Here is a 26544-nt window from a genome sequence, read left to right as displayed (position 1 = left end):
TTTCTCCCGCCCTACTCCGCCACCTCACAACTCCACACAATCCTTAAAAACACACAGACCTCCTCCTCCAACCTCGCATCCTCTTGCACACCCTGCACCGCACGCACCCTGGGATGCCCGCTGCCACAGTAACGCTCAACCCACTCGGCGGCCCCACCCACTGCCGTCCCGCCCACGCCCCAGGCGCCAATGGTTGAGGCCCGCAGCTCCCAAGGGGCTCCTTGATAGGGCAGCGGGGCCTGTCACTCTCGGGGCGCACCCCGCCCCCTCCTCGCTCCCCTCCGGAGCTGGAGGGGCCGAGCATCAGCAAGAGTAGCAGCGAGCAGCCGCGGTGGTGGCGGCGGCGCGTCGTTGCAGTTGCGCCATCTGTCAGGAGCGGAGCCGGCGAGGAGGGGGCTGCCGCGGGCGAGGAGGAGGGGTCGCCGCGAGCCGAAGGCCTTCGAGACCCGCCCGCCGGCCGGCGGCGAGAGTAGAGGCGAGGTTGCCCTGCGAGCGGCGCGTCCTCTCCCGCCCGGGCGCGCCGCGCTTCTCCCGGCGCACCGAGGACCGCCCGGGCGCACACAAAGCCGCCGCCCGCGTCGCACCGCCCGGCGGCCGCCGCCCGCGCCAGGGAGGGATCCGGCCGCCGGGCCGGGGACACCCCGGCGCCGCCCCCTCCGTGCTCTCGGAAGGCCCACCGGCTCCTGGGCCCGCCGGGGAGCTCCCGGAGCCGCCTCGGCCGCGCCGGAGGAGGGCGGGGAGAGGACCATGTGAATGGGCTCCGGAGCCTGAGCGCCGCGCAGGTAAGCAGGCGGCGGGGATGCGCCGCGGGAGGCCTCGGGGATGCTGCGGAGACGCCCGGCCGCCGGCGCCCCCGCGCACGCCGCCCCCGCCGCGGGGCCCGGCGCTGCGGTCCCTCGGCCGCCGGGGCGCCCCGCGGGGCTGCTGGGGAGTCGGCGCTCGGGGTCTTCCCGTGGCTGCACGCGAGGACACCCCTGCGGGGTGCGGCTCCGAGGCGGCGCGGGGATGGGGGCCCCATTTCCTCGCCCGCAAGCGGGCGCCGAGTGAAAATTGGAATTGGCTTGGGGGTGAGGCTGGCCCAGACTCCGCCCCCGCCCTCCTTTCGGGGCCCCCAGCGGGGACTGGGGCTGTGTGTGTTGTTTTAATGTCAGGGGTGATGTAATCACTTAATAATTGATGCCCCGTGCTGCTTCCCTCCCCACCCAACCCCTGCCCCACTCCTCCACCTCTCGGCCTCCTCCCTCGGCGGCGGTCGCCTTCTCCAACCCATCCTCCTGCCTATTTCTGGCACCTCCCTTGCACTTCCCCCATCCTCTCCTTCACTCTTCCTGTGCCACCACCCACCCACCCTTCCCCTTTCCCCTGTGCTAGAGCCTTTCCTTCTCTTCCTCTGTCCCTCACCCCTCTGCTCCCTCCAGCTCCTTTCTCCTTCCTTTCCGGCTCCCTCTCTGGATTTCCTCTCTACTTCCCTAGATCCATGGCTGTTTTTGTTTGGGCTCCTCCCCTCTCTTATCTCTGCGGCCACAGGCGGAGGGGACTGGGCCAGAAGGAGGCCACCGAGCTTGGGCCCAGGGAGAGATGTGCTGGGACTCACTGGGAAGATGGATAATAAAATCACCCTTCTTGCCCCTCCTTCCCCCAATAAATCACACAGACTCGCCGGGTGTGTGTGTGTGAGTGTGAGTGTGACACAAAGAGCCCTTTCAGTGCATAGAAAGGAGACACACAAAGTACCCTAGGATAGGCACGATGCTTCTTGTCTCTCCTCCCTGGGGCTTCCCTTTCTTTCCCATGAAGCAGTTGGTCTCTCTGAGTCTTTCCTGCCACATTTACCAAAAAATAAAAGAACCCCCAGATGCCGGGTGGCAGGTGTCGGCATTTTGCTGTGTTCACAGACCAGTAGTGTTGACTGGCAGCTGCAGTGTTTCTTAGATTTAAGGGGACAATTATTCCAGCAGTCTTAAGAGTTGCTTTACTTTTAAGGTAGCCTCCCTATCCCTATTCTTTCCCCTCTTCTTTTGGGGACAAGTACTAAGAGCTGGGGTAGAGTAAATTGGTGTGGGGGTCACAGGAATTTTGTTTCTGAATCAGAATTAAATTGGTATTTGATAAGGGGGAGGCAACCTGACTGGCTTCTTCTATCAAGTCTAAGAGGTCACTGTGCTGATGTCTTTTGAAATGAAATCCTGTCAGCCCAGTGATGTTGTTTTACCCTTTTATTGACCCTTTTATTGAAGTAAATACCTGGGGACGTGGATAAAACGGTCTAGAGTTAGCATTTGGAAGACCACTGCAGACTGTCTTTTGCCTGCTTCAAGGTAGTCTTGGGACGCCCACTTCCTTTCTCACCACCCAAGCAACTGCAATACTTTCCACCCTTTGTACTGTCTTCTTCCCCAGTCCCTGCTCCATGGTTACCCTGTGTTCAGATAAAGGGACTCGCAGACTTTTGGAGGAAGTGGTTTAACTATATGAGGCTTTGGGGCCACTTGGCTATGAACTGGGGCTGTAGAGAGTCTTGACTGAAGTCTAAACCATCTGATGTTCTTTTTAAGGAGGAAATGTTAATGTAAATCTGGGGGCTTAATGTTCCGTTTTGTAAACTAGTGACTATTACACGCTTAATCGATATTGTCAAAACTTAAGTGAAACCCGTTCTTCCCTAAAAGTATGGCTCCTCGACTATTATAAGTAACAGAACTGTAGGTTTCTTTTTCAGTAATTTTATTAGAAAAGAGTTATGATTCGTGAAACATTTACTTATGTGCTTTTTAAGAACATTAATCGTGGAGCTTTTTACATTAAAAAAAGCAATAGGGTTAATGAGTGTACTGTGAAAACAAAGGGTCGTTTGTTTGATGCCGGACCCAGGAAGGAAAGCCAGAGCACATAAACTCGCACTCTGTTGACCAAGTTTGAGAGACTTAATGATAAGGTTGAATGTGAGCAAATGCACACTCTGTTTTCTCCTGGGTCTGCAATCTCTAACCCCATCTGACTTCCTTGAAGTCGTTTTTAACCTTTGGCGCCCAACTCAAATGTCATCTCCTCTGTGAAGCCGTTTCCATCTTCTCCTTTCCAAACAAATCATCATATTTTGGTTTCAAACTTTGGCAGCAGTTATTACGTTTGGCATGAGTCTATTTCCACCATTAGTTGGTCAGCACATTGATAAAAGGAACCTTATCTTATTTATCTTGTTTCCTACCAAGTTTTTTCTTAGTGGGTACTCTGTTTCATTTAACAATCAACAAATGTGAGTTAGGTCTTTGGTATGTGTTCAACACCTGTATCAATTAGGCTAATGTTAGCAGTTGTAACAAATAGGCCTGCAAATATATAATGGCTCAAAAGCAATAGATGTTTATTCTTGCTCATTTAATAGTCTAAAGTTCATGTTTCTGATCTGTAGGTGGCTTTCTGCCATGCAGTGATTCTGAGTCCCACACCCCTATCTTTTAGCTCCACCATCCCATAGCTTACCATTGGAACCTGTTTCAGCTTACAGAAGGGGCAACAGAGAGAGTAGACGGGGCACACCCACTTTTGAAATACCTTAGCCTGGAAGTGACACCATCACTTCCTCTCACAGTCTTTACTTGAGGGCTAGTTATATGGCCACATTTGATTGCAAGGGAGCCTGGGAAATGTAGTTTAGCCGTGTGCTCAGAAAAAAGATACAGAGTAAATACTTTTATTGAACAGCTTTGCCAAACACTGCCACTTATCAAGACACATTCACTGCCCTCAAGAAACTTACAGGCTAATGGGAATTAAATAGAAATCTAGAATGGACACCCGTCATTGCTTTTCTTTTGATTTTATAAGTTTAGATCTTTTCATCCTAAGCATGTTTCAAAAATCTTACTTGTTGTCATGTTTCAAATGTTGCCAATTCCTACTCAGTAATCCCATGTAATACAATCATCTGATGCTTCCTGTGTTGACTTTGATGTGGTTCTTTTACCCCAGAAGCACCTTTCTTGGCTTAATTTTTCATCTGGTCATTCTGTAGACTCCCAAAGTTGCTAGGAGAGTCCTTAGAAATCACATTCCTTCTGGATGTTGTGGCTCATGCGTGTAATCCCAGCACTTTGGGAGGCTGAGGTGGGTGGATCACTTTAGCCCAAGAGTTTGTGACCAGCCTGGGCAACATTGTGAGACCTTGTCTCCACGAAAAATCTTTTAAAAATTAGCCAGGCATGGTGGCATGCATCTGTGGTCCCAGCTACTCAGGAGGCTGAGGTGGGAGGATCACTTGAGCCTAGGAGGTAGAGACTGCAGTGAGCTGAGGTCATACCACTGTACCCTATTTCAAAAAGAAAAAAAGAAATCACAGTCCTACTCCCTCTTAATCGGAAGAGGAAATTAATCAGCCTGAGAGGTGAAACTGCTTGCCCCAAGGCCTTGCAGCTTCTTAACGGAAGGGCAGGAGGCTCAGCCAGCCAGCTCTTCAGGCCCACGTGGGTCTCCTCTGTCACTCAGCTGCCCTCTTTGTCTGTGAGTCTTGCATATTCCACAGAGGTTAAGTGACCTTCCAAATCTCCAGGAGCAGCGTTCTAGTGTTCTGGGTAGTCCCTCTTCTCCACAGGCTTCCAAATTGTTGGAGCAATTCCATTCATACCAGCCATCATAATTGTTAATGTACTTATTTTTTACAGTGAATACTTCATTATATTCATCTGTTCTGCAGACATTAGCCTAGTATGTTACTTTGTGCAAGGCACTGGGGAGATGAGGTCCTGGAAATGAATACTTCTGCTGTCCTTGCTTTTCAGAAGTTCATGGTCTACTAGAAGAGATAAAAATAATTAATAATTGCTAACATTTATTGAACATTTACTATGTGCCAAGCACTGTTTAAGCTCCAATCTTAACAATAATAATATGCAGTGGTTTCACTTATAATCTCCATTTTACAGATGGGAAATTGAAGCAAGCTTTAGTAGCTTGTTAAGTAACTAATTCAAGATCATACAGCTACTAAGTGGTAGAATCAGGATTCAGGTCCAATTAGTTTGGTTCCAAAGCCTTTGCCCTTAGCCACTAGGTAATATTCAAAATACTACATGTTATGATGGTATTAAAATATGTTATGTGCCATAAAGGAGGGTGACTGAAATGCTTTAGAAATTAAGACTTTTGGTTGATGGGAAATAAAATTTTATAACCAAATAGAAATAAAATATTCATCCCTGCCCTCCTTTCATTCAGACTCTCATCTGTTACCTACCTGGGAAATACAAAATTAAATTAAAAAATGGTAAAGCAAGGCATGTCGATACAGGAAATAATTTTACTCTGTGTGATTCTTTATTTGAAGCTGGGTCTTTCTGTGGTGCACAATTAGGTCTGTATAAGTTTATGAATTGTCTACATGCTTACTCATTTAACAGCATTCATTCATTGCATATTCTATTTGCCAGACAATGAATTCAATGGTTCAAGGCAAAAGAGATGTGATCCTGTCCCCAAGGAATTTACCTGCTAGTTTTGCAGAGCTATAAAAGAGTCTTCGAGCAATGTTACAAATGCTGTGATTTTAGGGGTCCATGTAGGATGCCAGAGAGCATATAGAATGGAGCATGAAACTGGAAAAGAGGTGCGCAAGTGGGATAGCCAAGCAGAGAAGGCTGGAGGAGGAGGGGTCTGAAGGCGAGATGAGTAGAGATGGCTCGGTGAGGGTTGTGGGAAGCCTCCTGTCCCAGAAAGAACAGCCTAGAGGACGAATGCACAGACCTTTTGGGGGAACTGCAGTTAGTTCAGGGCTGTTTGGAGTGGTACAGAGATGGACAAAGTGAAATGACAGAGCTGAAGGAGAAACTGAGAAGATTCTTGTAAGTACTTTATCCTGAGTGCCATTTAAGAGTTGTAAGTGGAGATGTGGCTTTGATGTGATTGTATTTTTATAAAGATCTGGCCACAGTATGGGCCTTTGACGAAGGGCAGGCAGAACTAGTGCAGGGAGGATAGTTATGGAAACTTCAATGAGAAGTAGATGAGGGTCTAAATGGAAGGAAAGGAGGTGCAGATGGAGCAAAAAAGACAGAATGAGAGAGCAGGAGACAGGGCATGGGGGTAGATAGAAAAGAATTTCTCTGGGAAATTAGGTGGAGACAAGCAGTCCAATAAGGAAAGCAGCGGCAGGTATCTAAGTGATGACTTTATCTTAAACACTTTAGACTTCCAGGTGTAGTAGCTCAGAGGCAGGTAAATAGAGAGGTCTGGAGTGAGGGACAGGACTAGATCTTTTTTTTTTTTTTTTTTCTGAGACAGAATTTCACTCTCGTTGCCCAGGCTGGAGTGCAATGGCATGATCTTAGCTCACTGCAACCTCCACCTCCTGAGTTCAACCGATTCTCCTGCCTCAGCCTCCTGAGTAGCTGGGATTACAGGCGCCCGCCACTACACCCAGCTAATTATTGGGGTTTTGCCACATTGGCCAGGCTGGTCTCGAACTTCTGACCGCAGGGGATCTACCTGCTGCAGCTTCCCAGGGTGCTGAGATAACAGGCATGAGCCACTGCGCCCAGCCAGGACTAGGTCTTGAATATAAATTTGTTAGCAAATTACAAAATACTTGAAGCCGTGGATGTGGGTGAGGTCACCCAGGGAGAGTGTGTGGAGTAGAAAGAGCAGAAAGGGCGGAGAGCGAGCCCAGGAATAGAGGAGAAATCAAGCCCAGAATGGGAGAAGAGCCTGCGGAGTACTAGACCAGCCTCAGAGTTGAGCAACATAAAGAACAAAACGTGCAGTTGGATTTAGCCCTGAAGATATCTGAACCTGCCCAAAGCAGCATCAGGAGAATTAGATGAGGAGAAGTCTAAAAATCTGTTGCTCCCCATCCAGGGTAAAAACACGTATCAAAGCCTGCAGAACGTACAACCATGAAGGACTCGCAGTTTTTCATGGGCACGGGCCATGGAATCGTAGAGATCGTGTAGTCAACATGTTCATTTTCCTTGTGAGGAAAAATGAAGTTAGATGAAGAGGTTAAAGCAACTGGTCCAAGATGGCAAAGTCACCAGGTTTCACACCTTTCAGCCCAGGAGTATGGTGTGGTTAAGAGCATGGGGTTGGGGCTGGGCACGGGGGCTCACATCTGTAATCCCAGCACTTTGGGAAGCCTAGGCAGGTAGATCACCTGAGGTCAGGAGTTTGAGACCAACATGGCCAACATGGCAAAACCTTGTCTCTACTAAAAATACAAAAACTAGCTGGGCGTGGTGGCACAGGCCTGTAATCCCAGCTACTTGGGCGCCTGAGGCAGTAGAATCGCTTGAGCCTGGGAGGCAGAGGTTGCAATGAGCCGAGATTGTGCCACTGCACTCCAGTCTGGGTGACAGAGGGAGACTCTGTCTCAAAAAAAAAAACAAAAACAAAAACAAACATGAGGTTGGAATAGGGTCCCGGTTTGACCCCTTCCAGCTGTGTGAGCTGGACCAAGTTTCCTGGTCTCTCTGTGCCTCCTTTTCTTCATCTTTAAATGGGGATAGTAGTTCCTGCCTCAAAGGGTTGCTGTGAGGATTCAGTGAGTTAATACATGTCAAATATTCCAAACAGTGTCCTACACACAGCAAAAGCTATGTGTTTGTTTCTGTTAATCTATATGTATGTGTGTATGTGTATATACACACATATGACATACATGCTTTAGGCACCTCACCGTTCTTTTCATATAAGTGTGGGTGACCATGTAATTCCCATAGTCTTATAGTCATTATTCAACAGATTCTCGATTTCAGATTGCCAAGTGCATATAAGGAAGCTTTGAATATTTTAGAGAGATTTGGGTGATTGTCAGTTCTGGATCAAAAATTGTTAGAAAAGGTAGAAAAGTTACTTATATGGTATGATTGAAAACAGCATTTTTAGTAAGAAATGCAGCACCTTCATTCTTGAGAACGGAAAACATGAAAGCATTCTGAAGTTAGCCCTGTAAAAGGGTTTCTTTTAGTCAGATAACCAGAATTTTACCCTGTTTACAATGGAAATCCCTTGAGTTTGACTTCAGAATGTGATCGTGACTTTCTAAAGGTAGAATGAACTATAGAGTAAGAAAAAACTTATGGGTTATGACTTTCACACATTTGGCTCCTATGAAAAGAGTTTTTTGTGTTATTTAGAGGACTATAATAATTTTTTTAGTGTTTCTAGTTGAGCAAATCTAATTTTTAGCTACTAAAACACATGAGAAGCCTGAATGGTATTATCCAAATGGACTTGGGTGACATGCAGTATAGACAGCTTAGGAGTAAGTGACACTCTGGACTTGATTAGAACGCAGTAATCCTGAAAGAATATAAATTGAACTGGATTTATGGTCTAATAAAAACGTGGGAGGAAAAGATAATGCTTACTGACTCATGAAACTTTAACAATGTTTGTAAGACTCTGAGTTGTCGTAATATTTGGATGAGAGTGCTCTCCTGTTTGCCTCAGCCTGCTTCCAGAACAGCCTGCTTTGCACCTCCCTCTGGAAGTGAAGCCTGACTTGGGTCTTCACTTCTTGGGTATGCTTAGGAAGCAGAGATCATGACATACTCTGCCCTTGTAAACCCATGACCTCCAGCAGCACTTGGTTGGTTTGGGCAAATATGTACTGAGTACCTATTAACTGTAAGAGTTTGGGGGAGAAAAAAGTACCATGAGAAAGTCCTAGTCCATTGCTTATTTGCCTTCAGAAAGCTTTTTTAGAGGACTACTTGTTTCTGGCCTTGTATTCTCCTTTCTGTGATACTGTACAAAAGTAGAGAGCATACCACAGCTACCTACTCCTCCCTGAATACACCATAGAAATAATAGCACGTGCCATTTTATTGAACTTGGAGGCATGTGTTAGCTGCTTACATACAGTCATGTACTTAATCATAGCAACTCTAGGAGGCATGTATTATTATACCCATTAGTTAAATGGGGAGACTGAGGCTCAGAGAGGTAAATGGCTCATGGTCACACAGCTAATAACCAGTAAAGCCAGGTCTATGTGGCTGCTAAACTCCTTCCTGCTTTTGTTCCAGAACTGTGGTTCCTCATTCCCTGCCTCCTTGCCTTTGCTTTGCAGTTACTTCTGTGTCCTGTGTTGCAGGACACAGGGGAACCTTTACCCACTGTGGAAGTCTCACCCTTTCTGATGACTCCCCTCAAAACCTACCACCTCTTGGGAAGCCCTCCCGTCTCTCCTACCTCTGGGCTCCCAGAGCACGTGATTACCACCTCATCATCATCATCTCATCATAGCCTGACTTGTAAGGCAGACAGTAGGACAGTGGGGCAGACACTGGCCTTTCCCACTGACTTGTGAGCTCTTTGGAAGTCAGGGACTCTATTTTGTGATTGATTTGCCAACATAACACCCAGCACAATTCTAGGAGGTACTACCATTATTGTCCCATTTAAAAGATGGAAAAACTGAGTCACAGAGGCTAAGTGATTTAGTCAGCGTCACAGAGTAAGTGACAGAGCTGGGATCTGAACCCAGCAGTCTGGCTCCAACATCTATGCTCTTCACGCTAAATTTGTGCCATCTCTTTAATGAGATTGTAAACTGTGAGGGTGGAGATGGTGCCCAGCAGCTCCCAGCCCAGTACCTCACAACTCTGCACAGTAAACATCAGCCCTTTTGTTCTCCTGTCCGCCCCAGCAGAGGGACAAACAGAATATATTGAACCAGGTCTCATCGCATAATAAGAAAAGAGCACGAGTATGCTGAAGATCTCATAGAATGCATATCCCCAGGCTTCATTCAGATTCGGTGGGTATGAGCCAGGCAGGGCTGAACACTTGTCATCTTTTCTGTATCTGGGAACAACAGTGAGAAGGGAAGAGTCAGCAGGCAGCTCTGGAAGACAAGGAAGGAAGCAAACGTAGGGAGTCCCAACTAGAGTGTTGGGAGCAGGCAGAGAAGTGGTAGAAACCATCCATCAGCCGGAGTCAGAAGGTGCCGAAGCTTGCAAGGGGCTCGGGATCATAAATCCGCACAGAAAGACCTCTTAACTTGTAATTTAAAGGTTTCTAAGTACCTGTGCCTTTTGAATGTGCTGATGGATTTTATCTGATGAATTCAAACACTTTCATTTTCTTCAGAGCTTCCATCTTTGAGGTACCCAAAAATAGTAGGCTTTTCATGGAGTTGTATAAGGATTCCATCTGCTTTATATTGAAAAGTAGGGCTTTAATGGAAAATTAAAAATGAGCCAGATCTCCTTTCCCACAACAAAGCCCAGGGCACTTTTCCCAATCCTTTCTTCTTTTAATCCCCAGAAAGTTACTGAATCTGTATTTCTGTGAAATCCTGCCCAATTTAAATTCTACTGAAAAGGCAAATAAACACCAACAAGTTCCTTCATTTCCACACAAATGTTGTGTTTATTTAGAAGCAGTAACAATTTCAAATGTTGCCACTCGTGAAATTTGATTTTTGTTTTAATTTTATTTTTATGTTATTCTAGAGATTGTGTGATGTGTTGCCTGTACCTAGGCGCATACATGCGCTAAGGATATTTTAAGAAGCACTGATTTCTGTTAATGGTTTCTCTAGTTGCTATCTGAGTTTGAAGGGTATCACCTTTTATTGTCTAGTTTATTTTCTAACCTAGAAATACAAACGTGGTTCTTCATTGTTTCCAAATGTAAAACTCAGAAGGAGTTACCGGTGAACTCTTAACATTCTGTCATTCTCTATCATTTGTCATTGTCTCCTACTTGAAATGTCCTTCTGTGGCTGTCCTTTGGTTATTCCTTTGTCTGATCCATATTCTCTGGATATGTTATATCCTTCAGGCTCTCTATGGTTTGCAGATAGCTTTGGCTTCACTCTCCTATTTCCTAGATTGAGCGAGGAGGTGTTGATCCATGTCACTGTGGATGTGCTGGCTAATGTAGATACTGGTTCTTGGGCCCTGTCCCTTTACTAAACAGCCCAGTGAATGGAGGCAGAATGAGCAGGTTCCTTAGCCTGGCCTTCAGTGCCTTCTGTACTATCTACGTTCTTCCTTAGTCATCCTGGCTCACCTCATTTAGCAGATGCTAATGCTTGGTAAGCCAGAAGCCCATCACCATCTCATTAATTGGCAATATGGCTCCGGCCTTTGTTTTCCTTTCCCAGAATCCCCTGTCCTCCCCTTCCCTTCGAATTCTACTTACCTGTCTAGGCCCAGCTGGAATCCCGACTCTCGAAAGCTTCCCCCAATCTCTTTATTCTCTTGCATTGAACACTTGTATCTGTCAATTGCCTCCTAATAAGTGATACCTGACATTGTTAATTAAATTCAATATGAGAAATTCAGGGTTCAGAAGGTTTTTACAACTTGCCCAAGTTTGTACATCCAGTTACTAATTTAGCTTAGACTAGAATCCAGTCCTCCAAGACACACTTGGTCCCACATGTGCAAAAATGTTGGCTGCTCCCCTTTTTGACTGTCCACCTCAGGCATGTCCACACTGTCATTCACAGTGTGGATACTCAGCAGTATTCCTTTGGACAGGCCCGGGGTAAGGCACTGGAACGTGCAGGGCTTTCTGAGCATCTGTGCTATGAGGCTGGCATCCTTTTGTACATTGAGCTTCTGTATTTTCTGGTGGCACAAGATTTACTCCCTACTGACCCACAGCACAGTTTGGGTTCATTAACTGTCCTAGACTGTTTTAGGAACCACCATTTCATTTTGAGAATGGTATGTGTTTGAAGATCTTTTGTTTGGAATCTTGAGCTTTTTGTTAAAAATTTAGGGTGATTGGGGAAATAGTTACTCCTTTGCCCTCTGCCATCAGGTTTTCATCCACAAGATTTTCACTAAAAAAGAAAGGAAATGACATCCAAGAGCAGGGAGAAAATGCAGAATGCTTCAAAATCTACAGGAAATTGGAGGAATACAGTAATAAATGATGGGCGAGAGAAGAATAGCCAAATGGATCGCCAGTATTGTTGGGCCTGAAAGTATTATGTACCTACCCACTTCTGGACCTCACAAAGCAACATTTAACTGAGTGCCTCTGCCATGTATAGCCCAATTTTGGCTGTGGAAGTGCCTTCCTCTCCATGCACTGATTTTGTTCGCTTTGTAGTAGAGTCTCCTTAGCGTAGGAAGAGGGTTCTGTCCCAGACTTAAGGCCCTACAAAGTAATGATTTAAATCCACAGCTCAGCTATAGCCTTTGTTTGTATATCCTTCAAAAGAATGATTGAAAACAAGCTTTATAAAATGTTTTCCATGGTCATAGGGAGGGACCCCTGGAGTCATTTCTATAACAAAACTCAAAACAGCACAACAGGCAGTGTTGGTCTGCATTCATGAAGAGCCTTCTCAGCTGCCTGTGAGAGCTTGCTGTGATTCCTCGTTAATGGCTTCCCCTGCCTAGTCCTCTCCTGGATGCCAGGTTTAATGTATCTGGAATAGAGAGCAGTAAGAACACTTTCTGTGGATGTAGGCCAACTGCTGCAGCTGAAAGGGGGAGGGGAGGTACCTGGTGCTTTACTGTTGTTTGAAATGCTATTGTGATCTTCGAGAAGCAGTGGTGGATTTTTTTGCTTGCTTAACCATACACTGTCTGTCTATAATTTAAATGCTTTTCCTGCCACCTCCCCACCACCACAACCACCACCTTAAATGTGGGAGATCACATGGCACTTTGACAAAATATACTTTCCCCTCTGCTGGCATATAATGTCACCACTTCATGTATTTATTCATTCTGCTCATGTCCACCCTCTTTTGTACATGTCAGCGTCAACATTGTCCATTTTCAGAAGCAAGTTTCTAGAAGGCTGAGAGTGAACCTTGTTTAATTTGCCTTGTGCTGTGTAACACTACACTGTGCATTTATTAAATGCTCATTGGTTTTGATTCTAAGCTTCCAGGTTGAGAGGTTTTACATGTGTTTTCAGTACTTCTAGAATGAGATGCTTCTTAAATAACTTTTCTTCATGCAGGTGATACATTGGGTCCTCTGAACTTATGGATCCTTGGAGTCATGGTTTAGAATCCAGATTTTGGTTGCATGTTTTAGATTCCCCCTTATGTTCTGCCACCTTGGGTGAAAATGCAATGGCCCTACCTTCTAATCTTGCCTGCCCATTAGGGCCAAGGCATAGATAATGTGCTACACCTCACCCTTCTTTTCATATAAGTGTGGTTAACCATGTAATTCCCATAGTCTTATAGTCATTATTCAACAGATTCTTGATTTCAGATTGCCAAGTGTTAGAGGTTGTTCTCTTAGAGGCTGAGAATTACTCAGTGAAGACCAGTGAGGGTGAGGGGTGGCTGGGAAGGTTCTGGAAGGACTGATAGAGTGAACAGAACCAGATGCCTCTGTGGGTGCCAGCAGCTCCTGGGAAAGGGACAGGTTCTGGTTAATTTATTCATAAGTATGATCCACGAAGGATTGGCACTTAAAAAACTGCAACCCTAAACATTATTTGATTGTACCCCAGTCCAACATGCCATGTGGGTAAGAGTCCCTGATCTGGGGCGCCCAAGGCAAGCCCTACTGCCTTCCCTGATCCTCACATCTCTAGCTCTGACAGAGGTTCTGTTTCCAGGGAATGAAACACCGTGGCCCACATCCCTAGAACGGGGCTTCCTTCCACACAATTGAGATCCAGAACTGCTGCTGCGGGAAGATTCCTGCTCTGTGCTCCCCACCAAAACACCCATGGGGTTTTCAGTCTAGCCCATGGTTGAGCTAGGACATGCAGGAATGATCCACTAAAGAGGGAGGTGTTGGTGAGGCAGGAGCGAGAAGGAACGATGGATGGAAGGAGATGGGTGAAGAGTTGGTGGAGGTGAGATCCTAATTAAGTATAGAGTTAGACCTTCTATTGGTTTCCTGGGACTGCCATAACAAATTCCCACAAACTCAGCTTAACACAAGAGAACATTTTCTCTCATAGTCCTAGAGGTCCAAAATCAGAAACCAAGCTCTTGGCAGGGTTGGTTTCTTCTGGAATCCCTGAAGGAGATTCTGTCGCAGGCTTCTCTGTGGCTGCCGGCAAACCTTGGCTTTCCTTGGCTTGTAGGCATGTCACTACAGTCTCTGCCTCCGTCTTCACAGGGTATTCTCCTCTGCATGTCATTTCATGGCCTTTTCCTCTCTTACAAGGACACTTGTCACTGAATTTAGGGCCAGCCCTAATATGGGATATTCTTATCTTGGTATTCTTAATTTAATTACATCTACAAAGACCCCTTTTTCCAAATAGGCCACATTCACGGGTTCCAGATGGGCATGGTGTTTTTTTGTTTTTTTTTGTTTTTGTTTGTTTTCCTTTTTTTTTTTGTTTTATTTTTTTGGTTGAGGAGTTGGCACCATTGAACCCACTATAACCCCCCAAAGTAAGAGAAAGTAGCCGTCACTCAGAGAGAAAGAGAACAGACAAGAATAATATTTACAAGATCGCATGCCTACTAAATGGCAGGCATGGTGCTATGTACTTTACCTGTGTGATTTTAACTATTACTGCAAGGTAAATAAAGATACAGTGAAATTTGCATGTGAGAAGAAAGGAGTTCAAAGGAGTGGAATGTCCTGGAACTTTTCTGTGAAGCTGGAGGCTGAACTGTCATCTCATCTCATGTTGAGAGATTTGGAGAAGGGAGAGTGGGCTTGGAGAATCTAGAAAAAATTCAGCCAGCCACTAAACTATAGGGTAGTGTGTAAATAGATGGATAAAAAATATTATGGTGTGAGGGGCCATTGGAATTTGCACATATGCTTATGGTTCCCTTTAGCCCAATTTTGTGACTTTGCCTGGTAATACTTGTCACTTTGGAATGAAAAATCTGGCCTTGTGGTGACCTAGAGTTAGGCATTGGTTTGAATAATAGGATGCTCTAAGAGACTAAAGAAAACATCATTTGAATCAGCTGAAACTAGTATTCGGGCTGGATAGGGACATGAGCTTGGATTGGAGGTGCTAGATACGGAAGGGTCTGAGGCCTCGGACATGATGACTGGGCACAGCAGTTCAGAGAAGGAGTGACAAAGGTGAGGGGGCCTCAGGTGAGGAAACCCAGGGAAGTGGAGAGTTCCAAAATGATGCTGATGCAAGGCTGGCTTTGGACCTCCACTCAACGGTAGGACAGAGATTGAAGATATTGGGTAGGAGGAACTCAAGAAACGGAAAGCCATAGGCTCCCCTTGCCCTTGGTTCAAATATGAATGTATAATGGTATAGATGGTATCTTCTAGGAGAATGACCTGCCAATGTGTTGCACTTTTTTTTTTTTTTTTTTTTTTTTTTTAATCCTAGGTAAGTGTTCCGGGACCTCTGAGACCTTGTGTTCTGGGACCTCTGAGACCTTGTGTTATGAGCAGCTAGTTTAGTGGGAATAATATTTTGAACTGGTATTCAATTTACTTTCCCTTCCTCCTAATTCTTGTTGCCCTGGGTGTCTCCCCCATTGAAGCTAAGGATTCCATCACTTCAAGGGGAGGACAGAACATGGTCAAGGACAAAGAAGACATTGTTCAGCTTTTGACTTCCAAAACAGGCCCTTAAAGCCTGTTTCAGAGAACAGAGTTAGCCCAAGCCTTCATTTAAGAGAGACAGGCTTTGTTAAAAGAAAAATGGTTTTGTGGATTCCAAGCAGCCAAATCTCAGAAGGCCTGGCATATATGGTACATTTAGCCACTGAGGAGGGACGCTACAGGATCACTTCCGTTAGCCCAAGGGGAAAATCGCTTCCTGGGTTGGCAGGAGGAGCTTGCAGAGATTCAGAGGATTCCAGGGTTAAGGAATGGATGGGTCACTGAGATCTAGCACCCAGTTGTCCTGGGCTTCTGCTTACGGGGTTATTGAGATGATAGAAGGCCCAGGTAGGTGGGCGACCCCCTGTCAGCAAAGAGCACTGGTGCCCTGCCTCCTCTCTGGAACGCTGGAAGGAAACCACCTTGTAGTTTGCCCTGCAGTGGGGCGTGTTTAGGTAGAAATAGGCCCTGAGGTGGTGTTCCTTCCTAGTTCCCCAAAACCTGTACATGGCGTGGGGAAATCCCGACAGTCCTGCTTATGCCCTTGGGTGGATGTAAAGGTACTGAGGGATCTAGGGTCAGAATAGAGAGGGCACAGAAGGGAAGTGTGCCAGTCTCCCTGCTGGAGGCTGGCTGAGATCGTGGCCCCAGATACTGCTGTGAGCCCAGTGAGGTATTGACCAGCTACATCAGCCAAACCAGGCCAGCACCCAATGACAAAGGAACAAGACATCCCACAGGGGCCAGAGGCCAGCACTTAGACTGGACCTTCTCCCCATCGCTGTGATGGTCTGTAATGTCTCTGGGGAGAAGGTGGAGAAGGGAAGGAACAGAGCCCTGAGAGAAAGCTTGAAGTGAGTTTAATTTGACTAATTGCCCTGAAGCAACTACAGATTTAACTTTGAAGCCACTAGGTTACCTGTAACAAGTAAGACTGGGTTTTGTTTTGTTTTTTTTTTCTGCCATAAGTAGAAATGCAATGATCATAATCAAGTTGAATTCAATCATGCAGAAATAAAGTAACATCTTTCATATATTGTTAGGTAGTAAGTGTATATTTCAAACTTGCCACTCTGCATTTGGGCTATATTTTAACTGCTTAAACTTTTTTATTTGTGACAAATTTACCTATACTCTTGTAGTATACCATTTTTCCTGTGATCAATCATGGCTTAGTATACCTGTCTTAGGTTCATTTGGGGCAAGAAGTGTGCGGTTCTGTCCTCAAGGGACAGTTTTCCACTTGATGTTTCAAGGCCATGTGGGGTTTCTGGCTTCCCATTATTTAGCTAGTGGCAGTTTTCCCCTAAGAAGGACCTCAGTTGCCTTGGGGCCTCAGGTCAGTGGAAAGTATTAGAATTTCAAGACTTTCTCTAATGAATTTACTGTGATGCTGGAGATTAGAGGAGAATTTTTACTGTGTGTGATCCTTCAGTTCCATATTTTAAAGGTAACAGGGTGAATAGTAGAAATGTCTCTAAATACTAGGGGAAATGCTCTTCATTTTTATTCAGTTCTCATGTGCTAAATAAAGTATCAGTTTATGAAGGGTTTCATTTCCAAGTGTAATTTGTAAGTAGTTACCAGAACACTCAAATGAGAGAGGGGGAGAAAAAACCAGTTAGCTCTTTTTAATCGCATTTCATCTCTCTTTGACATTCATATGAGGATGATGCTGCATTTAAGATGATGTATTTTAAAACCTGCTGTTTCTGAAATACCTAGTAATTTTGGAAGGGAAATCATCAGGCTTGCTTTAAAAGTGTGCCTTTATTAGGGGTGTTCTGGGGTGAGGTGGGGAGTTGCCTGTTTAGATACTGCATATGTATTTTCTTACCAGAAAATTATTGTGACACTCTTAGCAAATTTTCTCAAAACATAAATATATCTCATATTTTTGCCTTGTCTGTCAGGGGGGAGCCAAGAGAGTTAGAGATGGAGAACCACATAATTTAAATTGAAAAGAGTCAGTAAATAATTACACTGATAGAATTTAAGAAGTATTGATTTATTAACTGACATTTAAAAAATATTTTAGACCTATAAAATAGTTCTCTTCAGAATCTTTTCAGAAATAAAATTTTTAAAACTTAAAAACATATGTCCATATAGATTAAATTTAAAAATCTTGTATTGATTATCTGAGTTTTATAAAACAATAACATAAGTAATTATTTTTCACTCCCATTAGTCAACTTTTTAGCTATGTCTCTAACACCTATGCCAGTGATACTTCATATAAAGAATGAATTGTTTTTAATTTTCTCAATAAAGTCACCTCCAATCTCTTCAAAGTTGTGTTTATAGTTAGTATTTGAAATTAATATCTTTGATTGGCTTCTGTGTGTACATCACAATATTTCACATTGAGAAAATAGCTCTTAGATACAAAGTCCTTGGTGAGTTCTGAATAAATTCTGCTAAATGGAAGCTCTTCTTAGACAAGTTTTAAAAATATTGAACTGTATAACTATTTTCACCCAAATATTTTCACAGATCGTTTTCTCTCATTCAGAATTCTTCAACAAATATTTTTATAAGACAAAACTTACAAAAGTAAGTTGCTCGGTGGTCCTTTTAAATGTTTTGTCAAATTTAGGTGGCACAAAATTGCAGACCTTCTCAGTTTCACTCCATTCTGGTACAGAATATAAACGTATCCAATCGAAACTAGGCACTCCATCAAAAGATTGCCACAAGTCAAGATATTACAAAACATCAGAACATAATTTCAGAATTAAATCTTGAACACTAAGTTCTCATCATGCAATGTGTTCAGTTCCTCCTTTGCTTTTGTTGGAATAAATTTGAGCATCTTCTGTTTACAAGCCTTATTTTCAATAACTGCAATTGGCTACAGGCTTCAAAAGCTGAAGTGTTTTGGTGCTTCATTCACTGCTTTGATCAAAGACTTCCAACTAGTTTGGAACAGAATGCACCCAAACTTTTTAAAGGATTTGTCTGTCATACCATTATGGCACACCCAGGTTAACATAGAGAGTCATATTTCAAGCATTAATAAACCCAGTTGATGATGACAGGGGGCAAAAGAGAAGGAATATACTGCTATGTTGAAGTGTTTTTGTATTTAGTATTGGCTTTGTCACAAAAACTTTGGGATATTTCTAATTGGGTATATATAACTATTAGTTAATTTCTACCTCTGCAGTTTTTACATTCGATAGGATATAGCCACTTGTTCTAATGCGGTTATGAATTATGCATGTGCCATAACACATTCTAAGTAACTGTCTGCACCATAGGTTTCTTGATTTAGTTAATAACATTATTTTTAGCATCACAAATTTATATTTGTATTGTTCCTGCAAAATCAAATCATTTTATCTTCCGTGTTGAACTTTTTACCGTTTACAGTAGCATTTACAATAATATGAGATGTTTTACCTGTGATAAAATAAATGTCCACAAGTTTTGTTTTGATCCCATGAGATAAATGAAAAAACTTATTATTTGAATTAATGGATTTTCTGTTTAAAACACCTGGTAATACTAACATAAAACTGGAGTAATTTAACTGTTGGTGAAGTTTTTTTCTTCTGCTAATGAAGCTAATACATTAAAGTCATTTCACTTTTCATATATGTGCAAAAAAACCTGAGCTCAAAAATAAGCAAAATCAATTTGGAACAACAGACATCTGATTCAAAAGAAATGTTCCTAGAGTGCTGTGTTAGTAAACCTGCAGCTGCGAATGTTAAATCGTCTTCCTTAACATAGTCTTCCATCATTATTAACATTTGAAGTAGTTGCTGTTGCCTTTTTAGCAGATTTGTGACTTGTGGTTTATGTAGTCAGTTATATCACTAAGGCTACCATGATGGATAGTAAATATCAACAAGCATTTTGTGTGAATTTATGTTCATCACCTGCTTTCTTGAAAAGCAAAAATTTGGTACTTAATTTTTTATTAAACTTGCATTTTCTTTTTCTTTTTAGCTCATCGCTGCCAAAAGGTATATTGCAAAATAAAATAGCGTAACCTTTCAATAAATGACAAAAACACTGAAATGAGAACATTCAGACAATTCTTTAAAAGGTCTGTAGCAGAACTGTTTCCTGTGAATATTTCATGTATGCCAAACCTATAACTTTCTGTGTTTTCCATTAACCCTTCTGACCGCTGTTTCGTGCATCTCAGGCTGCAACATGGGTCACAGTACAATGGTCAGCACATCTAGTGTCTGGTGGAGGCAGTGGCCTGGAATACTTTTCCCAGTACCAATCAAGACTGGAAGCAGTTAGCTGCCCTTAGCTGCTCATGTCCAAGTACTCTTTGTTTTATGGTGAGCATACTGCGTGTTGTCCTTGAAAGGGAGGTATAGCTTACACCACGATTGGAAAGGGGCAGGAAAAGAGATGGATTGTCATTGGTCATCTTTCAGCTTTAATCACATGTTAACGTGAACATTCGCTTCACTGTATAGTTGTCTCACACACTGGTAGATAAGGTATGGGAGAAGCTGCAAGTGCAAAGTAGAGGTTACAAAACCCTTCCTGGTATATTTTAATATAACCAATAATAACACTTGGTTTACAAAGTGAAACGTCTGAACAAGTGCTTAACCTGACTGTCTGCTGGGACAGCAGGCATAAACCGCCACTTTTGCAGACAAAGGGAGGGACGCTGTCAACCTGAGTAGACAATCACATTTCTCCATCTGCTTTGCACCCTCCTTTGTCTGGACTCTGCCCCTCTCTAGTCTTAATCTTTCCAACCCCACTTCCCACAATGGCTGAATGAGCTTTTAAAAAATCTATATGACAAAGCAGGAGGATCACTTGAAGCCAGGAATTCGTGACCAGCCTGGGCAAGACAGCGAAACTCCGTCTCTACAAAAAATTTAAAAATTAGCCAGTCATGGTGAAGCACTTCTGTAGTCCTAGCTACCCAGGAGGCTGAGGTAGGAGGATCACTTCAGCCTAAGAGGTCGAGGCTGTGGTGAGCTATGATCTTACCACTGCTCTCCAGCCTGGGTGACACAGTGACACCCTGTCTCTAAAGTTACAAATTCATATATTTAAAAGAATCTCTATGAGATCATGTTGCTCCCCTGATGTCATCCTGTCGCAGTTAGGATAAAATCCAGCTCTCTGCCACAGCCCAAGCAAGAGGCTGTTTGTGCTCTTGCCTGATTGTCCCCAACTAGATTTTAAGTTTCCAGGGAACATACACCTGGCTATGTGCCTTCTTTGTCAGAAGGGGACGTGAGAGTTGTGCAGTATATTTTCTTGATGTGATGAATTTGGTTTACTTTGAATTGATGAAAGAAAAAAAGGAGTGTCTTGGTAATCCATGCCAGGAAGCAAATTCAAGTCTAAATCTCTGTGTTCCAAATATCATTTGTATCTCTGATAACAAAGTTGGACAGCAGAATGTATGACAGGACTGGATCCTCTCCATTAGTGGAAGTCTTATGATGCGTAAAACCATTCTGATTCTGTGGTCTTCCAGCCCCTCTCCACCTCTTGGAAGTGTGAATTCTAGGGAATCTATTGTCTTCATCAACATTAGATCAGAGACTTTAAGTACATTTGGAAAGGTGCTGCTCCGGGTGATTTGGGGAAAATGGACGTGCAAAAGCTCATGCGACTCTCAGAGACCTATGATGTTGGTGGTAGAGGAATACTCTGAAGTCACAATTGTGAGACCTTGTTGTGTTCTTGCACAACTGCTTCTGTTGCTTCTCTTTGTGAAACGTGCTACTGTTCAATTTTATCATGAATGCCTTTCCAAGGACAGTAAATGGTTTTACACACTATGACATCGTTTCCATGGCAACTAATGTATTTTAGCAAAGAGAGACTGTGATAGAAGTAGGCTAAAAAGGACAAATACAGAAATGGCACAGTGTAAAATGTAGGGCAGTGTGTGTTGTAGTAAGGACTTTTTTTCCCTGGCTTCTTGTTTAGGAAAACCTATATAACTAGATTTTGGATTTTTTTTTTTTAACTCTTACTAATAAAATTTTTGCTGCACCCAACATAGTCTCGTGTTTTTCTGACACGTTTCCTTCAGTTGGCACTTGGGCTTTTTGTTTGCTTGCCTTAAAATGAGATAATTTCCATCATATGTAAACATTTGTAAGTTTATCCATCTTAAAGGATACACTCTCCTTAATCCCGATTCTCCTTTGGCCAACACCCCACTTCTCTGCCACCCTTTAGTTCAGTTCTTCTTGAGAGGGTTGTCAGTACTACCTGTCTCCACACGGTGTTTGTTAAAAAATCAGAGCCATTCCAATCTGGCTTTCATTCGGCCATTTGATCCAGTATCACCCGCTGGTCACACCCTCATCCTCTAAGTCTACTGCAGCTCTCTTCTTTTGTTTATTTAGAAGCTAACTGCATGAATATACATTTTGAGTAATTCCACACCACATCAAGCCCCATTTATGTCAACCATGATTAAGAAATATAAGGGAATGTGTTACCCTGCTTTGTATATCTGAATACATTTGGATTATTTTGTTATATGATAATAAAACCCCCTCTGTGCTCTTAAATAAATCCCCAATGGTGAGCAGATAGCAGTCAGTTTCCTATTTAACAGAAGGAGAAACAGAGGCATGTACCTTTTTATTACTTCTAAAGAGAGCAAACCACTCTATGGGCTGGATCATACATACCCTCATTTGTGTTTTGTTGGGCCACATGGTGTGTTTTAAAAATGTAAACTAACACTTTTAAATAGGGCAGTATTATATATAAAAGCTGAGATTTCCAGTTTCTCCTTAAAAGAAAGGGAAGGTTTGACAAAACTGAACCTGCCTTATCTAATGATAACAGCTTGCCCAAGCAGTGTTGTGGCTGTCTTCTTTGGAGGGAGCAGGGCTCTTCAGCTCACCCAGCTTCATCTCACCTGCGTTACTCATGTATGTTGCTTACCTGGCCCCTGGGATTTTTAAATATGTAACCCTTGCCTCACCATCTCCCACCCAATCGCAGAGCAGATAAATAGCAGTGCTAGGGATGAAACTTGGTTTCCAAGCCAACCTCTTCCTCCCGGCCTGTGGACCACAATTCTGTATTGTAGAGAGTAATTCATAGGTCAGGGATGAGGGGCATCATCAGGTGGTCACCATGATACTAATTGAAACAGACCATGCAGTTAGGGTTCTAGGTACACTGTTTTTATGGGGTCCCCTCCCCTCTTGGTTGCCTCTGTCAGAAGTTGTGTGCTCTCAATTGTGATGTGCAAGGCGGAGGTGCTGGGGTAGAATGTGAAAATTTATACGTGCATACAAAAACTGGCCCCAAATGAAAAGCTTCAGTATCATAACAGGGGTTTCATATTTTCCAAATCTTCAATGAGCATGTATTACCTTTTTAATGAGTTAAAATAAATGTTTACATAAGATAAACAAGAACAAAATAGTAATACAAAGTACACGTAGCACTGGCTGAGACCTGTGCCGTCCTCCCAATGTGGGGGACACCAAGGCCTTCCCCAGCCACCTCTGCTGTCCTCTACTAGACTAGAGTCTTTCCCCTAGATGCCCCTGGGGTAGTACCAATGTCTAGTACCAAGTTCGTCACTGCCCTGTGCCCCTCATTTTGAACATGCACATATCACTGTACCTTGATTGGGACTGTTAGGTAAGACAAGAAAAGAAGTTGCAGTTGCTGCCATCTCTAACCTTGGGACAAGGTTTGTGCATGGAGCAAGACACAGGAGAATGAGCTAGTTTGGAGCCAGAATGAATGGTTGGAGGAAAATACATTTTTCCTGGGGAAACGAGGCAATGAGGAATGCTCCACAACAGAGGGCCTTGTCTGAGCTGGGTCCTGTCTCAGGCGCCTAACCCAGCTGTTGTGCGCACAGGAGACTGTGGTGACCCTGAGTGTGGATGGTCCCACACACTGCGTGTCTGTCTGCAGCTGCATGGGCCTCAGGGAGCCCTGTGAGAGTGGGCCTGTTCCTGGGCTGCAGGCAGGGAGCCAGGGGCTGCCCCATTGCCAGAGAGCATTGAGGAGCTTCTGTGTGTGGTCTGTATATGTCTCAGCCTTCTTTGGAATTATGGCGGAGTCTGTCCCTGCCTGGTCATTTTTGTGCCTTGGATCCTAAGTTAAGAATAAGTGAAGGAGCACTTGTCCCTGTGGACACGCTTGATATGAAGTTGCTATCAAATGGCTATTTTATCCTCAGTCACCACTGACATCACTCCACGTACGGTTCTGAGGTTCTCACTTTAGTTGTGGTTGAATAGAGCTATGATCATTGGTGCAGAAAGAAGCCATTCAGATGTGAATCTGTGAAGATGTGTCTAGCAATGTGCAGATGTTTTTTGGCAGGTCAATGAATATTTTAAATCTTTTGCAAGTAGTAAAAAGAGTTGCATTTGAAATAGAGAAGATACTATGGCAAGGGGAAATCATACCTCATCTCTCTCTCAATCTTCCATTTTTAAAATAATCAGACAAAATCCTAAACCATGATTTAAATCTTGGATTCATCATGGCCCTTAAATGTCCTTCATCCTGTATGAGACGTGATTACGACCCTAATGTATTGAATCTCTTTCAATAGCAAGAATTGCTGGGTAGTAGTCAACATAATAGCAGAATCTCCAGGTTGGATCTCCATCATTTATTTAAAACTAAAGACACAGGACTGAATTTAATGAGGAAGATCATCTTCTGGTTTTGAATACATTGTGTGTGGTGTGTGCTTACACTCTGGATTTACGTACTCCAGCACCACCCCAACACGCACACCTCCTGGTATTGCAGGGGCGAGTAGGGTGGGCCTGATTTAATTCCCTCTGTCACCTCCCCTCTTCACCCTTCCTCCAGCCATCACCAGAGATGGCACACGCCCCTGTATGTTGCAGGTACCATGCTTGGTGTAGTCCCAGTCACCAGCAAGCTGACAGTCTAGCAGGGAAACGGTGAAACAGGCCCTGTGCAAAGTGCCATAGGAGCACAGAGAAGAAGAAATCTAGTCCTGCATGGGGGTTTGGGCAAAGGAAAACAAGAGTGAAAGGTGATTTTGATCTGGACCCTGCAGGCTGATGAGGAGCAAGTTGCTACCCAGCAGGGTTGGCGAGATTGGAATGACAAGGCATAGCCCAGCGCCAGGAATATATTGGGGCTGCCTTTCTTTTTCGGCCCCTTCCTGGGATTGAGGCAGGTTAAAAACACAGTGGTACAGTGCTACTGCTGGCTACCTTCTTAGCTACTGTACACTGTCTCTCACAGTCTGGCGTCTGCCTTCCTTCCCACCTTTCTCCCTCCAACGTGCCACCATCCTCCTAGCCACTCCTCTGTTCTGTGGCGCTGTCAGGCCTCTGGCCATTCTCTGAGCATGCAGCCCGCTCGCCTTTGGCTGTGTACTGGTTACTCCGCCTGAGTAACATTTGTGAGGCTCATAGGGAGATGTCTGTGAGCATTTGGAAACAGTGCAGGGGGGTGACGGGGAGCTGGAGGGATGACTTTATCAAGAGAGAGCTCAGGGTTGAGGATTGCTCAATTTTGTTTATTATCTGTGCGTTCCCCCAACGTTGGAGGATTGGTCTGATCTAGACAGTTGGAAGTGGTTCGTTTTGGTCAAGGTCTTGTCCTTTGGCTTCCATTCCTACCTTTGACCACACATTTGCAACATTAATGGATCAGCCTTTTCCACTGGGCTATCTGGGTCACTTCAGTTATGTTTCTCAAACAAAACATCAGCAGTGCTTCAGCAAGAAGAATAAAAGCATGGAAAATGCCCTGATGCCCAAAGCCCACAATTGAATGGATAGACAACTGTTTAAAATATCTGTATAACTACATATGCATATCAATATAGTATCTATACACATGTGCACACACACACTGGGGATGGGGGTAGGGTGGGAGAAGCCTATCTTCCCTTAGTCTTGGAAACCTAAAACTTGCATCTTCAAAAAATCAGATTTAGAATAAAGATAAATTAGGAAGATAATTGGTCAGTTTTAAAAAATGATTTTTAAGAAAATATGAGTCTTTGAAATAAAAAGTATCTCTATTTCACTTAAACATTTGTGAATAAACATTTCCTTATTCTCAACTTTTCAGAAAGACAGCCTTAAGAAAGATATACGTGGTTTGAAAAGCAAATGCCACTCTTTATTCTAGATAGCAATTCTATTTTGCGTCCATCCTTATCATCTTTGAAACAGTGGAGCTGCTGCCTAAAAATATTTCAGTATCTTGCTTGGAGTCCTCAGAGTTAAAGCTGTGGTGTCCTCCTTTTGGTTTATGGCTGCAGAATGATGGGTGTATATATTGTTTTTGTTAGTTAACTCCATCTGTTTCATAAGCCTGAAAAAGAAATTGGATGATGCCGTATATACGTATGGATGGATAACACTCCTTATGCAGTAGTGAGTCAGCAGCTTCAAATGGGTTTTCCGTTTTCCTATTGGTACTGGTTGCTAAAGTGCTGTAGCGTGAAGGCTCATTCTTTCAGAATCTGTTGTGAGTTGGGCATCCTATGTTGTTGGAATTACACAGTATGTTTGAAAGAAGGGTATTCAAGTTTCTTCCCTACATTAGAAATGGTAATGATTTTCTAAGTGGTCTTTCTAAGGCTGATGAAAGAATCTTTCACCTTGTAAACAGAAATCTCCTTATTGTGACCTGTAAATCAGAGCAACAACTTTTCTGAGCCTCTGCGGAAGTGTTCAAGAGTGGCAGGCAAAGTTCCACTCTATATATGTTCCCTTTTGTGAAGAGTTCTCATCGTATTGATTTATTCTCTTCTGATTATAGGGAAGCAAGTTAAAATTTCTGGACAAATAATTCTCATTTTATACAGCTCAGCAGTGTCTAGATCCTTACAGGTTAGCCAAAAGAAAAGGCGTGTATTGCCTGGTGGTTTCTCTGTAGGACAGGACAGCATGTCTCAGAACCCAGGAAGAGGTGGGATGATATGGGTTGCTAAGGCGTGAGCTGCAGTGGCATGCTGATTAGCACATTCTCTCTCACCTCCATGGTGGTTCTCTTGCTCGTCTCCAGTGAGTTCATGATTTGAATGCACATCTGCAGAGAACAATATATGAGTTTCAAATTCTCTTCCTCGTGGTCATTTTTT

At 43.7% G+C, this 26544-nt stretch overlaps 1 protein-coding gene across 8 annotated transcripts in view; it reads left to right on the top strand.

Annotated features, from left to right (window-relative positions):
- The first annotated feature begins 305 nt into the window (after positions 1–305).
- Positions 306–26544, top strand: part of FYN (FYN proto-oncogene, Src family tyrosine kinase) — a 209773-nt gene continuing 183534 nt past the window's right edge. For all 8 annotated transcript variants that reach the window (XM_074036906.1, XM_074036907.1, XM_065543229.2 and 5 more), the window contains exon 1: positions 306–782. The gene's annotated coding sequence lies outside the window, so the exon portion shown is untranslated. The remainder of the gene's footprint in view (positions 783–26544) is intronic.

The sequence above is a fragment of the Macaca fascicularis genome, chromosome 4 (assembly GCF_037993035.2).
Source record: "Macaca fascicularis isolate 582-1 chromosome 4, T2T-MFA8v1.1".
NCBI classification, from domain to species: domain Eukaryota; kingdom Metazoa; phylum Chordata; class Mammalia; order Primates; family Cercopithecidae; genus Macaca; species Macaca fascicularis.
Note: the sequence above shows the minus strand (reverse complement) of the source record. Positions and strands in the feature narration are given on the sequence as shown.